This window comes from Gopherus flavomarginatus, chromosome 22, assembly GCF_025201925.1.
Source record: "Gopherus flavomarginatus isolate rGopFla2 chromosome 22, rGopFla2.mat.asm, whole genome shotgun sequence".
NCBI classification, from domain to species: domain Eukaryota; kingdom Metazoa; phylum Chordata; order Testudines; family Testudinidae; genus Gopherus; species Gopherus flavomarginatus.
The window spans coordinates 15950245-15965920 of NC_066638.1; the positions used below are offsets into that span (position 1 = coordinate 15950245).

The 15676-nt window shown below is 46.4% G+C and overlaps 1 protein-coding gene and 1 non-coding gene across 10 annotated transcripts in view; one reads left to right on the forward strand and one right to left on the reverse strand.

The window, feature by feature from the left end:
- Nucleotides 1-15676, forward strand: part of HIVEP3 (HIVEP zinc finger 3) — a 435200-nt gene that overhangs the window by 19441 nt on the left and 400083 nt on the right. The window contains exon 1 of one of the 9 annotated variants that reach the window (XM_050932279.1): nucleotides 10359-10443. The exons of the other annotated variants lie outside the window; for them this stretch is intronic. The gene's annotated coding sequence lies outside the window, so the exon portion shown is untranslated. Of the gene's footprint in view, nucleotides 1-10358; nucleotides 10444-15676 lie in introns of those variants that run through there. 9 annotated transcript variants of the gene reach the window in all.
- Nucleotides 1286-1358, reverse strand: TRNAK-UUU (transfer RNA lysine (anticodon UUU)). Its single transcript has one exon. It is a non-coding gene; the product is annotated as a tRNA-Lys (tRNA).

The following is a 15676-nucleotide window of genomic DNA, read 5'->3' on the forward strand; positions in this document are numbered from 1 at the left end:
TGCTTTGCTTCAATGCACAGTCCATGCATTGCACCATCAGAGCCATTCCAGGGACATTGTATTTTTCTCATGAAATGGCTCTGGACACTGCTGCTGTTTGTTGGTTTTGCATTTCACTCATTTGATCCCTGTTACTTTTTTCTGGACCTTCCAACCTCACAAAATGCTTGGAGCTTCCTGGAGAAAGTCTGACTCCTCTTTTTAAGCCTGTTTTGCTGTCAGTGTGGTTAGTCTGTTGCCACGGCAGCAGCAAGTTACACAATGACTTGGGAGATCTACCTTCAAGAGCTGACTTTGATCTGTGGGCTCTGGGCCAGAGATGATTTAGGTGAACCATGAGCTCTGGTCTAGGGGAACAACATGACCCACATGCACTGCAGAAAGCCCAGCTGGATGGTTCACTGGTGTTGGCACCAATACTATAGCAACTCCTATCCAGTGATCCACTACACAGGATTGAGTTCTGCCCTTCTGGCTGGTGAAATGGTGCTGGTAACAGTACTCAGTACGTGGAGAGAAATAGGCAAGTGGTAGCATATGTTGCCAGCATCGATAGCTCCACAAACAACACTAGGAAAGACATCTGTAACTACCCCAGTTGTGCACAGCTGTAGCTGAACTTTCACAGCAAACTGCTAGAATGGTGAACTGCCCCAGCTGAGATTTTTTTCTATCACTTAGACTGTCTGTATGCCATAAGTGCTATGTTGACTAGTAGTTTCTGGAATGCCTTTAAGCAGCTTCTCTCTAGTGGTCCAGTCAAATGCTGCTTGGCTAAGCAGAGCCACCAGCCATTCCAGACACACATCTCTAGAACTGGGTGCAGTCACTTGCAACTGCAGCAGCCACCACTGTGATTTACTTCTGAGCTCTAGGGCAAAGCAGTATTTGTAATAACATTCAGGAGACCTGCTGGCAGTAAAAAAGTATCTTGATGCTGTCAATGCGCAGTGCAGAAATCCCAAGGGAAACACCTGATACTTAGCTGCAAATTGGGTTGAGTTCTTTTGTTTTTTAATGTGTTAAAGGAGAGAGAGAACTGCCTTGGATATATTCACCAGCAAATAACACATCCAATCTTTTTATGGTTTTTGAGGTGGGCGTGTCTCATAGAAGTTCCCACCTGCCAAAATTCCCTATCACTGGATGAAAATCAGCCATCAGAGGGAGAACTCAGGCACAGAGAGGTGATGTGAGCACACAGCAAGTCTGTGGCAGATAACATCCTGAAGATATGCCTTCTTTAGTTTCTGGGGAAATATCAAGTGAGGAAAGGTTGTTTTTTCACCTGACCAGGGACCTGAACCCTGGACTTTCAGATTAAAAGTCTGATGCTCTACCAACTGAACTAGCCAGGCTCCATGGCAGAGTTGGGAATTTAACTTTCATCTCCTGAGTCTCAGTTCAGTTTCTTAACAACACCCCCACCCTGTCTCTTGCTGGCCATGCACAGAGCACCCAGTAACTGGATTAGAACTCGGCGTAAGAGATCTCGCAAGACAATAATCAGGCTTTTGTACCTTTTGCTGTTGCTGTTCAGTTCCTACAGTGGATCCCATCTGAACTCTGTGCTCTCATGTAGCAGAATGCTGCTTTGGGGGACTGTTCCACTTATTTCACTTGAAATAAAATAGCATTTTCTCTTCATTGGCACTGTCGGAATCGTTTGCCCTTCTCTAGCCTCTGTTTTTGAGCGCATTCTTTACAGAAGAGATAATACTATTGAGCTTCATCACTGTAAGTATTCCTTACGACGGAGATCCGCAAAGGTTTTGTGTAGCTTCCATTTTCCAGCACGCTTTGTGGAGATGAATTGTAGGTACATTGAGAGGCAGCCCTGTTGCCTTTGCATTTGGCTATGAACTGAGCCTCGAATATTCATGCTATTCTTGTTAATTAGTGGGAGACCCCTTGTGGTTGGTTAGTTCCAGGCAGAAAGCTGAAGCACATATGTACAGTCTACAATATTTAGAAGATGCAGTTATTATAAGACATCCTTTCCCTTTTGTTCGTGGAATGTGAATCCTGTGAACAGTTGATATAGTGGGTGTTGAGAGAGATGCTAACCTGTAAGTTCAGTGTTGTTTGGATTTTGTGATTGCTGCTTTCATGTTCTGTGGATCAAAAATGATCTCCAAAGCCTTTTGGTGTTGTTGTATGGTCCCTCTGGGGAGCATTTGGGTGGAAGGGGTCAGGTGCCTTGTAGTGCTAGACTCAAATAGTTCAATCTATTTAGCTTAACAAAGAGAAGGTTAAGGGTGACTGGATCACACTCTGTACGTTTCTACAAGGGGAACAGATATAACAACCCCATCCAGTGACTGGAAGTTGAAGCTAGACGAATTCAGATGGGAAATGAGGCATAATTATTTTAACAGAGTAATTAACCATTGGAACAATTTAGCAAAGGTCATGCTGAATTCTGCATCCATGACAATTTCTAAATCAAGATTGGATGTTTTTTTCTAAAAGATCTGTTCTAGGAATTATTTTGGAAAAGTTCTCTGGCCTGGGTTATACAGGAGATCAAACTAGGAGGTGACGCACATTGTTCCCTTCTGTCCTTGGTATCCATGATTCCATTAGATGAGAAGTACTGCATCTCTGATGTTTTCAAAGGTTGGGTAGAATTTTACACCTTTCTGAATGGTACAGAAATTATTATTTACTTAATATTTATGTTGCAGTAGCACCTAAAAACCAGTGAGATTGGGGCCCCATTCTTCAAGTCACTAGGACGGGCTTACAGTCTAAAGGACAGCAGGTGGATGAGACAGGCAGGCTGTGGTGGGAATGACAAAGGAACAAAAACAATAAGATGTGTGCAATTCTTAGCCAATCAGGAGCAGTCTGGTTGAGTCAATTGGAAGCAGTTATAAGTGCTCAGATACCGTGTTGGTAAATTATACAGATGAGTATTGAAAATAACCTGAAGTGACTTGTCACATCAGAAAAGGAATGTAGGAAGCGCTATACCAGCTAAGGCTAGCTAATCTATCTCAGGGCTTGTCTACATCACAAAGTTGCAGCGCTGGTGAGGGGGTTACAGCGCTGCAACTTAGGAGGTGTACACATCTGCAGGGCATCACCAGCGCTGCAACTCCCTGTTTGCAGCGCTGGCCGTACTCCCGTTTTGTCTCGGGTGTAGAGGATCCAGCGCTGGTAATCAAGTGTAGACACTTACCAGCGCTTTTCTTGACCTCCGTGGAATAAGCAGGTATCCCAGCATACCTGAGGAAGCCTCTCCTTCAAGCAGGTCTCTTTCCCTGCGGTTTGCAGGGGGGTCCGGGGAACGCGAGAGCAAACCGCGGGAAAGCTGGTCTCCTTCCCCGGTTTGCTCTCGCGTTCCCCGAACCCCCCGAGCAAGCAGGTCTCCTTCCCTGCGGTTTGCAGGGGGGTTCGGGGAACGCGAGAGCAAACCGCGGGGAAGCTGGTCTCCTTCCCTGCGGTTTGCTCTCGCATTCCCCGAACCCCCGAGCAAGCAGTTCTCCTTCCCTGCGGTTTGCTCTCGCGTTCCCCGAACCCCCGAACAAGCAGGTCTCCTTCCCTGCGGTTTGCAGGGGGGTTCGGGGAACGCGAGAGCAAACTGCGGGGAAGCTGGTCTCCTTCCCCGGTTTGCTCTCGCGTTCCCCGAACCCCCCTTGAAGCCGCCCAGCAGCGCTGCAGTGTGGCCACATCTAACACCACTTGCAGCGCTGGTTGCTGTAAGTGTGGCCACTCTGCAGCGCTGGCCCTATACAGCTGTACTAATACAGCTGTAACAACCAGCGCTGCAAAATTGTAGATGTAGACATACCCTCAGTATCCTATCTGGCAGTCAGCAGCATGGGAAGCTTAACAGAAAGCTGCAAGAAAGCCCATAGTGGACAGTTATGGAACTAGCTGCCCACAGAGGTAGAGCTGGTTTAAAAAAAATTTTTTTCCATTAAAAATTTTCATGAAACAAGAAGCTTTCTGTTTTCATTGTAAAACTGAAAACAAGTAATTTTTAATTTTTTTTCAATATTTCTGCAAAAAAATTTCATCTAATTGATTAAAACATTTTAGTAGAATCAGATGTTTTTGCTTGACTTGCTGAAACATTTCAGTTTTCAGTTGCCAAAAAACGAAAAATTTTCAAAAATGGTTGGGTTTTTGGTTTTTCAACATACACCTGAAAAACTATATATTCCAGCAGGTTGACAAAATAGCCATTTTCTCCCGAAATTTTTTTGGGGGAATTTTGCTGCCACAGAGGGAGTTGTTTCCCAATACCAAGGAGCTAGTGATTGTTTTTTGTCGCTTACCGGTGTTTTTATCCTATGTCAGGTAATAGTGGGTGTTACATTAATATGAATATAGTAATAGCCTTACCCACTTTTGAATCCTGTTAAGCTATTGGCTTCAGTATGCTCTTGTTGAGGTGACTGCATGGTGAAGACTCTCTCCAGTTCTCCAGTGTGTTGCAACATGTGTTGTCATTGACACCCATGAAAAATGAAAGCAAAATAGGTATAAGCCCTGCTAAATCAGAATTAGTGTTTTAAACCCTACACAGCTGTCAGTAATTACATAAGGTAAAAGGCAGTGGAAAAGCAGGTCCTTTGTTTCTATGCTCTTATCTGATTTAGTTCACAGTTTTGTGGCTCTGGATATAGTGATCATTCAGATAAAATATTGAGAAGATGGAGGGATGAAAGCCAAATTGACAAGGTTTCAGTGTACTAAACAAATTCCATTCTAAATGCTTTTGGATCAGTTTTTTTGGGCAAATACTTAATCTGGCCTCCAAATTTTCAAGACTGTGAGCTCTGAACTGTGCCTCCAAAAAAACCCTCAAAAAAACCACTTTGCTAAAATGTATTTCTGGAACAAACACCCATTTCCTCCAAGATATAGCATGCCATGCTAGCAATTAGACATTTTACATGCACAGAAATGTGGAGCAATGGCTCAGCCTGCAGACTGTGTCTGTTACCTTCTCATGCCGGTGGGCATGAATCTCCTTCCTGGCATTGTGAGCATCTGCAGGACTAATTAGGTAGAAAACAGGCCTTGGGGAAAACCCCTTTCTTTCTTTTTTTTCTCTTCCAGTGCAGTGAGCAGAAATTTGCAAGACAAAAGAATTTGCTTTGCATTGTTCAGTTTGCTTTCTGTCTTTGGGTTATATGGAAACACACCTGCCATTTTACTGCTTCCTGCAGCAGATGCAAATAAAGCATCCTCATAGGAAAATGTTATATCCCTTAAAATAAACTGTGCTGCTCAATGGTGTGTATTGTCTCTGTTTTCCTGCTGGAATGCGTCTGCAAAACAGAAAACCACAAGATAAAAATACAGTTGCCCACCAGTAATAAAGAGGGGTTTCTGTCAAAGGTGTGGTCAAACTCATGTCTATTAAGTTTCATTTTCCAGTGCAGCAAATGTTTTTTCTTTCTTTTCTCTTTTTTTCCTTCTTTCTCCTTCCCCCGCCTCCTTTCTGTTTCTCAGAAGCTCCTTAACAGGCTCTGCCCACAAACAGCACCCGCTGGGTGTGACAGTCAGCAACACTGCTCTAGGCATTTACTTGGCACAGGATCGCTGACTATTGTGCAGCAGCAGCAGCGGGTGATGTTCTGGTTTCATGCCCTTTCACGGCTGGAGCAGATGCAGCTTTGAGCATGAATGGGTGTTGAAGTGTTTTGCTATTTCCCCCCTTTGCTGTTATGTCTAAAAGCCCCAGTAGAAAAGAGTTACGGATTCTTAATGGGTCAGAAATCTTCTTGTTCTTGGTTCCCTCACCCCTGAGTCAGACTATGTCTGATACACAGAGACTTTGAAACCTGTCTGATGGAGGAGTTTCATTCTCTGTCATTTAATGAAGGTCTCTCAAGTAAAAAACCCTCATCCCACCCCCCACAAGTCCCTCCTATATGAAACTCCTGTGCCAATACTGAGTAAATTGTGTCTGTGTGTATCTGTGTAGGGAGGCATCTATACCTGTAGCTCTGTACATGGGTAATTAATAATAATACTTTGCAATTCTCTAGATCCTATAAGTGAAGATCTCAGAGCACCAGTCATTGGCTCTGCTATGCAGTAGCAGAGCAGTGTCTTTGGTGTGGTCTCACAGCATTGCTTGGACATGATGGCTTTACTTTTTTTAATCACTATGTTGCTGCTGAACTAGGGTTGCCAGGCGTCTGGTTTTTGACCGGAATGCTTGGTTGAAAAGGGACCCTGTTGGCTGCTATCGGCACTGCCGATCAGGCTGTTAAAAATCCTGTCGACGGCACAGCAGGGGCCCGGGGTTAAGGCAGGCTCCATGCCTGTCCTAGCTCCGTGCAGCTCCCAGAAGTAGCCGCCAGGTCCTTGCGGCCCCTAGGCACATGAGTGGCCAGGGAGGTTCACATGCTGCCCCCGCCCCGAGGGCCAGCTCCGCAGCTCCCATTGGCTAAGAATTGTGACCAATGGGAGCTGTGGGGGCAGCACCTGTGGGCACGAGAGCACTAGGCATGGAGCCTCCCTGGCTGTCCATGTGCCTAGGGGCTGCAGGGACCTGGCAGATGCTTCCTGGGAGCCAAAGTAAGCACTGTTGGGACCCCGGACCCACCTACCCCAACCCCCAGCCCGGAGTCCCCTCCCACACCCAAATGCCCTCCCAGAGCCCACACCCCTCCAACACCCTGCCTCAGTCCGGAGCTGCCTTCTTCACCCCAAACCCCTCATCCCTGGCCCCACCCCAGAATCCACATCCCCAGCTGGAGCCTACACCAAACGCCTCATCTCTGGCCCTACCCCAGAGCCTGCACCCCCAGCTGGAGCCCTCTCCCTCCTCCCACACCCCAACCTCCTGCCCAAGCCGGATGAAAGCGAATGAGAGTGGTGGAGAGTGTGTGACGGAGGGAGGGGGGATGGAGCAAGCAGGGGCGAGGCCTCGGAGAACGAGCGGGACGGGGTGTCGGTTTTCGGTCATTAGAAAGTTGGCAATCCTATGCTGAACCTCCACCATCCTTAACCAATACATAAGAGTTGTTATTAACATTGCTTCAACGTGGAATGTTGAAACAGAAAATTAACATCTCCACATGAATTGTCTCCAGGGCTATTGGTTGGACTTGGTTTCAGTTTGAGTTGAGGTGACTCACTGTCATCGAAAGGTGAAATAGTTGCGGGTTGTGGAGGGAAGGAAAGGCCAGTCTGAGAGCAGGCAGGGTCAGGATGGGCTCCATGGGAATGGCAAGGAACGGAGAATGGAGTCAGTGCAGGGGACGGTTGGGTTCAGTCTTCAGTGGGATTGTCTCCAAGAGAATGAGGCCAGTCAGAACAGGGAGGGAGTGGACTCAGGTGTCTGTGCAAGGGGGGCTGGGTTTTGTGGGAGCAGTGAGGCATAGAGTGAGGGCAGAAAGTAAAAGTAAATCAGGGACTCTGCAGGCAGTAGGAGAAAACACTTGGGGGAAGACTGTGTGGGTAGTGGGAGGGAAGGGATGCATTGGCACAGCCCAGATTGATTGAAACCACTGCAAGATTCTCCTATTAGGAAGGCGGAGGGAAGCAGAAAAATGGGCTTCCCATAGTGAATTAAAATCATGCTCTTCAGGAATAACCTTGCATTTTTGGCCCCGGGTAACATATAAACTGCTTCTAAAAGAAACCCCCTTGCTTGACTCCAGCTCCTAGAAAATACAAGTGAAAGGAGCTTGATATGAGTTGGTGCCGTTCTGTTTCCAGTTGATCACTGACCATCCTGCTGCAGAACCCTGTAGAGAAAGCTACACTAGTGTAAAAACAGTAACTTAAGGGAGTGCCCAGTTGTGACTTTCACATTTCCAGTTTTCACAACAAAAGAATTTTTTCTGGGTACACATTTCTATGTGAGGGCCTTGTGCAAGGAGATGCCTGTCAGTGCTGACAAGAAATAGTTCAGAAGTTTTCAAGAATCGCTTGCTTCTTGCCTGAGTTGCTATTAGAATCTTGCTGTTCTCTCCTCCATTTTCTCTCTCTCATTTTTCTTCCCCCTTGGCAGCTGCCATGTCCCCATCACAGACAAGGGCCTGGATCCACTGAGACTGGTAGCACTGAGGCCCTGATCCATCAGGTATTTAGGTACTTAATTCCCATTGATTTCAGTGGAAATCAGTAGCCTCAATGATTTTGAGGCTCAGGCCCTTACTGCTTTTGGTTCTGGACTGATATGGTGTGATCTCTGCTCTGAGGCTCCCCTGCCCATAGTAAACAAAGGGGGACAATATACATTACTGATAAGAGGCCTAGATTCTGCTCTCTATTACACTGGTTAGAATCCAGAGAAACTAAACTGACTATAATGGAGTAACCCTGGATTTACTGTGGTGTAAGTGCGAGCAGGATCTGCCTACAGTTGTTTATTTCTGTAGTGCCACAGCAGTGCATGGTGCTGTTCCTTGAGCTAAGATGTTGACGTTTTCATGTGTGAGATTGGATTCTTTGGCCAGCTGTGTCCTTCAGGGTTGTGCCTGGGCCCTCATGTCCCCCACCTGAGGTCACAGAGGGCAGAGCACCCCCAAGCGTCCCATGATTCCATCTCACCACCCAGATTGTGAGATGGAACTCTTGGCAACTTCTATTTCTTTTGTGCACTGCGTGATTTAAATTCCTTAATGTCGGGGAATCCAGGTGTGGGTTGAGAGGGTTTGGTGTGAGCAATCTGGGTGTGGATGGCTCAGTGCGGGATCTGGGTGCGGGGGATCTGGGTGCATAGGGGCTTGTTGGGGGGGGGGTCCAGGTGAAAGTGGTTGGGGTTCAGCAGCAGGGTTTCTGGGTGTGGGGGGATAGAGCTTGTCAGGGGTGTCTGGGTATGGGAGGTCGGGGGGGGGGTCCAGGTACAGGGGGAATGGGGCTCATTGGGCAGGTTCTGAGTGCAGGGGGGAGGTGAATCTTGGCAGGAGGGTCTGGGTGTGAGGGGGTCTGGACGCCTGAGGGTTGGGTGGATGGCGGAGCAGCTCCCTGCACAGGGATCCTTCCCCCCGCAGCTGAGGAACAATGGGGGCAGGAAGTGAGGGGTGCGGAAGGAAGTTTGAAGAACTTCCTGCAGCTGGGGGAGAAATCTTGGGGTAGGTCTGACCCGGCTCTGGATGCTGTGCTGGGGAAGAGAAATCTCATCCTCCCCAGCCCAGCCGGGACTAGCAGCTGAGCTTGCTGCAGGATAGGAGCCACCAGCCGGGTCTTCCCCAGTCCCACCCCAGCACCACAATGATTTACCTCTCTGCCAGCTGCCCTGGGCACCTGAAACATACTGCTGGGGAGGGTCACATGACTGTTCTTGTGGCTTCCCTTTGCTTCCCCATCAGAAAGTCATTTTTCTGTGGGGAAGCAAAGAAGTCTTCGGGGGACATAAATTCTGTTCATGTGCAGTGGTGCAGAATTCCCCCCGGAGTATGGAATGTAATCTGTCACTTAAATCAGCCTCTCTACCAGACAGGAGATAGTGCTGACCTTGCCTGGCTCCCTTGTGGTAAAAACTACGGGTGCCTCTTCTCCTTTAGAATTTTACAGCGAGATAACAGTTGTGCATTAATTATTCCATGTAAGAATCTCACCTTTTTAGAAATGAAGACTAAGCCATCAAGTAGTGCTCGGCAGTTATGATGGTTCAGTTGAGAAGGCTAGGGATCCAGGTATACCCAAACCTTGGCTCATTTAAGAGAAATCAGTGCAACAGGTGAATGACTCACTATCCTGGGTCACAGAGTCAACAAGGAAAAGTCAACTATAGGCTAATCCAGAGAATATAGATTGTAGGGGCAGTGATAGATTTCACAACAAGATAGTATCCACCACAGGACAGATTCCATATCACAGTAGATCTTGTCAACCAGCTGCACGCTCACCCTCAGATGTCAGTAAGAATCTGATTTAGACTTCTTGGTCACATGGCCTTCTCCATGTATGTCACACAGCAAGAACAGACATTACATGACCGTGCATGTCCCCTAGAAGTCCTCTCATCCTTAAATTAGTGGACGGATCCTCTCCAGGTATGAAAAAAGAGTGCTCTTTTCTCTGCCTCTTCACACCAAGACACTAGTGACCGTAATGTAATTAAATAGCATTCATGTTATGATGAGGAGCTTATCCGGGCCACCTTCAGACCCAAGGACTTTGGACTTCCGAAGAGATTTACCTTCACATAAATGTTCTGAAGAGCAGAGGTGTTCATCTAGCCTATACAACATTTCTTCCCATTTTGTGCAGACTGACAGTCCAAGTCTCAAAGGACAACACAACAGCAATGTTTTATGTCAACAGACAGAGAGGGACGTGACTGTCCTCCCTTTGTGAAGAAGCTGTTCACCTCTGGAAATGCTGCATCTTTCACCAAATCACACCAGTACCTCAGCATCTGCCAGGCTTACAGAATATTTTATCGGACCAGTTCTGCAAGCAATTTGCAAGCGACTGCAAATGGACCATCGAGGACTCCATCCCACAGAACATATTCCACAGGTAGGGTTACCTCTTGATAGAGCTATTCACCACAGGCAAGAACAAAAAGTGCCAAATGTTTTGGTCAAGCCCAAGTTCTCGGTCAGATGCTTTCCTCACCTCATGGACTCAGTGTACATCTATCTACCGATCCCATTAACTCAGAAGGTCCTGGGGAAACTCAGAGAGGACTTGCCTGTAATGATCATGCTAGTACCAGCTTGGCCCAGACAGTTCTTGTATTCTGACCTAATGATCCTATCAATTCATCCTCCAGTCACTTTACCTATCGTACCTGACATAATATCCCAGCAGGGCAGATCCTTCTCCTGGACCTGAGGTCATTGCACTGGACAGCATGGATGCTGGCTGGTTAATTACCATGTAAAAATGCTGCTCTACTGCAATCCAGAACATAGTAGTACACAACAGAAAGGATTCTATCAGGATGACCTATGCAGCCAAGTGTAAGAGCTTCTCTATTTGTGTACAATACAACTCCGGTAGAAACTCCAATTCCTGTTATTCTGGGCTACCTGCTATCCCTAAAAAATCCAGGTCTATCTTTCAGCTCTGTAAGGCTGCAGTTGACAATGATAGCAGCTCCCCAGCCCCCAATTCAGGGTCACACAATATTTTTCGACTATCCAATTGCTAGATTTCTAAAGGGCCTTTTATCCCCCCCAGTCCGGGAGCCCTGTGAAATTGGTGAATGACAGGTACCTCCTCTCTGGCTTTGATGTATAACACGGGTTGTGAATGGCACAGAATATTAACAGGTATCAGTTAAAGAACAGGGACTAACTTAGTTTCTAGACTTGTAGTGTGGCTACATTGGGGGATTGTCTCCTTCTCCCTCTGGTTTTATGTCCCCAACATCAAGCAATGGTTTTAGATTTTCACGTCATTGGAAACTGCCTTCAGCAGGGGCCAAAATCACATTACTGGGTGAGAGTTGGCAACACAGTTAACAAGACCATTCTTAGATTTGTCAGTTTTGTAGGTGTCATTGTGATTTACACCCACTCTTCTGTCTCTGGGTTGTGGTCCAGATATAAGTCTGGTACTGGTTAATGAAGGGCAGGCACTTAGCTCATCTTCTCTGCATTTTAATACACTGTCAAGTTTCTTAGAATATGTTTGCATGGCATGAGGAGTGTTTTCATTTGGTGGGTTAGGACTCCTGTATGTGCAGGCACAGGATACAAGCAGTGGTGATCCTTAATCTGTGCTAAAGCTTGATTGGCTAGGTTGGGAAAGCTGTGTTTGCTGGAGGTCCGAGTAGGGGTGTTGGAGGATTGTATCTCACATTAACTCCATGAGGGTCATTTTACACTCCCCTTCAACCTCTGCAGAAGGAGGAATGCCCAGCCTGGCTTTCCAGACTGTGATACAGAACAACAGGCTGCTGCTGTGCCCTTAGGCTAGCCCCTATTGCTGGCATGTTATCTGGGTGGAGATCAAAGTACATCATTTAAAGAACAAATGCAATAAATACCTTGCATTTGTGTTGCTTTTTGGAGGGTAGGGGTGGGGGGTGGTGAAAGCAGCTTGTCACAACAAGCTCCTGTTAATCCTATGGATTTTGCATAAAGAGCCAAGGATGTATGTGTAACAGTGTTAGCTGAGGTATCTCGGTTTGCATGATACGGCATGATTTTACTAGGACACCGTTGCCTGGTTGTGTAATTCATAATTCCATGCCTTGGCTTTGCAGTGAGGATCTGTTTGTATTCTGGGAATCCCCTCAACTCTCTGGATACTGAAGGAATTGAGTAAATTCTGTTTTCATCACTGAAGAACTGGCTCAGAAATTAGAGTATTTTTTTTATTCTAGGGTTTTTTTTTTTTAGATTTTCCTGAGAAGTGGCAAACCCATAAAACAAAAAGCAAAGACATTCCTTTTCAGAGTCTAATAATGAAACGATTACTCAGGGTTAAGCTAGCCCTTTCCTCTGAAAGGCATTTCTTTCAATATGCGGTAGATTTGTTCCATGGAAACACAGCAGGAAAATACAATATTTTTGAGAGAAAGTAGAAATGAACTGCCACTCAGCATCAATTCCCTCCCTCCCTCAGGATCCCGTTTTCCTGCATTCTGGAACTGGGACAGTTGTTTGCAGGCAGTACGGTACGTTCTCTGTTAAAAGTACTGAGTACTTGTTTTTATATGCTGAGTATTATATTCAGTTACCAGCGTGATCAGGTAGGAGTGAGAGGGAGAGAGAGTGCACGTGTAACATTACATACAAAGAAAACCATGTTAAAATAACATTATGTACATTACAAACTCAAGGACTCAAAATCAGGAACCGCTAGATTTACAGATGCCCATGCCACCTTAATTCTGCCCTCTTGTGGCTCCATCTTGTGCCCTGAAATGGAGTGTGGGTGCTGGAGAAAAAATAGTACATGACTGTGTGATTAACGACTATGTCATAATGCATATGCCTGTTCCAAGGTGCTGAGTGCCTTTAACCTTCTCTGATGCTGATGGAGAATCATAGAGGAAGTGCTGAAAATGAAACTCCAACAGCACGTGACATCTGCCAACATGATGGATGCCCCACAGTGGATTTTCAGACCAGGGAAGAACATGAAGAGAGCACCCCATAGCACTAAAAGCTAACCCCCTCGTGGTTATAAATACAGGCAACCTCTTTATGCCCCTGCTGCTAGAGCTCGCTGTTACTTTTGACACAGTAGATCACAAGGTACTGCTAAACTACCTGTGTGATATGGCTGAAGTCGATAGTGCAGGAGAATCATAGAATCAGACTCTGCATGCTCCTCTATACCACCTCCAGGTGCTGCAGTGAGGAATTTGATATAGAAGCTCAGTCGTAGAATCATAGAACATCAGGGTTGGAAGGGACCTCAGGAGCTCATCTAATCCAACCCTCTGCTCAAAGCAGGACCAATTCCCAACTAAATCATCCCAGCCAGGGCTTTGTCAAGCCTGACCTTAAAAACCTCTAAGGAAGGAGATTCCACCACCTCCCTGGGGAACCCAGTCCAGTGTTTCACCACCCTCCTAGTAAAAATTTTTTTCCTAATACCCAACCTAAACCTCCACCCACTGTAACTTGAGACCATTACTCCTTGTTCTGTCATCAGGTACCACTGAGACCAGTCTAGATCCATCCTCTTTGGAACTCCCTTTCAGGTAGTCGAAAGCAGCTATCAAATCTCCCCTCATTCTTCTCTTCTATAGACTAAACAATCCCAGTTCCCTCAGTCTCTCCTCATAAGTCATGTGCTCCAGCCCCCCAATAATTTTTGTTGCCCTCTGCTGAACTCTATCCAATTTCTCCACATCCTTCCTGTAGTGTGTGGCCCAAAACTGGACACAGTACTCCAGATGAGGCCTCACCAATGTCGAATAGAAGGGAATGATCACATCCCTCGATCTGCTGGCAATGCCCCTACTTATACAGCCCAAAATGCTGTTAGCCTTCTTGGCAACAAGGGTACACTGTTGACTCATATCCAGCTTCTCATCCACTGTAACCCCTAGGTCCTTTTCTGCAGAACTGCTGCCTAGCCATTCAGTCCCTAGTCGGTAACAGTACATGGGATTCTTCCGTCCTAAGCACAGGACTCTGCACTTGTCCTTGTTGAACCTCATCAGATTTCTTTTGGCTCAATCCTCTAATTTGTTTAGGTCCCTCTGTATCCTATCCCTCCCCTCCAGGATATCTACCACTCCTCCCAGTTTAGTGTCACCTGCAAACTTGCTGAGGGTGCTGTCCACGCTATCCTCATTAATGAAGGTATTGAACAAAACCGGCCCCAGGACCGACCCTTGGGGCACTCCACTTGATACCGGCTGCCAGCTAGACTTGGAGCTATTGATCACTATCTGTTGAGCCGAAAGACCTAGCCAGCTTCCTCTCCATCTTATAGTCCATTCATCCAGCCTATACTTCTTTAACTTGCTGACAAGAATACTGTGGGAGACCGTATCAAAAGCTTTGCTAAAGTCAAGGAATAACACGTCCACTGCTTTCCCCTCATCCACAGACCCAGTTATCTCCTCATAGAAGGCAATTAGGTTAGTCAGGCATGACTTGCCCTTGGTGAATCCATGCTGACTGTTCCTGATCACTTTCCTCTCCTCTAAGTGCTTCCGAATTGATTCCTTGAGGACTTGCTCCATGATTTTTCGAGGGACTGAGGTGAGGCTGACTGGCCTGTAGTTCCCTGGATCCTCCTTCTTCCCTTTTTTAAAGATGGGCACTACATTAGCCTTTTTCCCAGGTTTCCATCCACTTTGGCTTCCCCTACTAACTCTTCTCTGTTTGTGAGCAGCAAGTCAACAAGAGCTCTGCCTCTAGTTGGTTCCTCCAGCACTTGCACCAGGAAATTGACCCCTACACTTAAGGTGACCAGACAGCAAATGTGAAAAATCGGGACAGGGGTAGGGGGTAATAGGAGCCTATATAAGAAAAAGACCCAAAAATCGGGACATCTGGTCACCCTACCTACACTTTCCAAAAACTTCCTGGATTGTTTGTGCACTGCTGTATTGCTCTCCCAGCAGATATCAGTTTGATTGAAGTCTCTCATGAGAACCAGGGCTGTGATCTAGTAACTTCTCTTAGTTGCCAGAAGAAAGCCTCGTCCACCTGGTCTGGTGGTCTATAGTCGACTTGCACCACGGCACCACCCTTGTTGCTCACACTTCCAAACTTAATCCAGAGACTCTCAGGTTTTTCTGCAGTTTCATACTGGAGCTCTGAGCAGCCATACTGCTCTCTTACATACAATGCAACTCTCCCACCTTTTCTGCCCTGCCTGTCCTTCCTCAATAGTTTATATCCTTCAGTGACAGTACTCAAGTCATGTGAGTTATCCCATCAAGTCTCTGTTATTCCAATCACATCATAGTTCCTTGATTGTGCCAGGACTTCAAGTTCTCCCTGCTTGTTTCCCAGGCTTCTTGCATCTGTGTATAGGCACTTAAGATAACTTGCTGAGAACAATGGGTCCAAACCCTCTTTTCCAGCGGACCTCAGTGAATGGTAGTAAATAGTTGCTACCCTTTTCTCTTCAGTGCCTTCTATTCAGCATCTACATGAGACCAGTTTGGAGAGTCATAAGAAATCACCTTCTGGATGAAGAGCATCTGGCTCAAACTCAACCTGGACAAGACCGAAATGATGCTGATTGAAAGGGGGAAACATTTTGAAGAAGTAGCCAAGATTCCCTTACACTGCATGCATGTATCTCCTATTTGTCAAAGTGCTGTGAT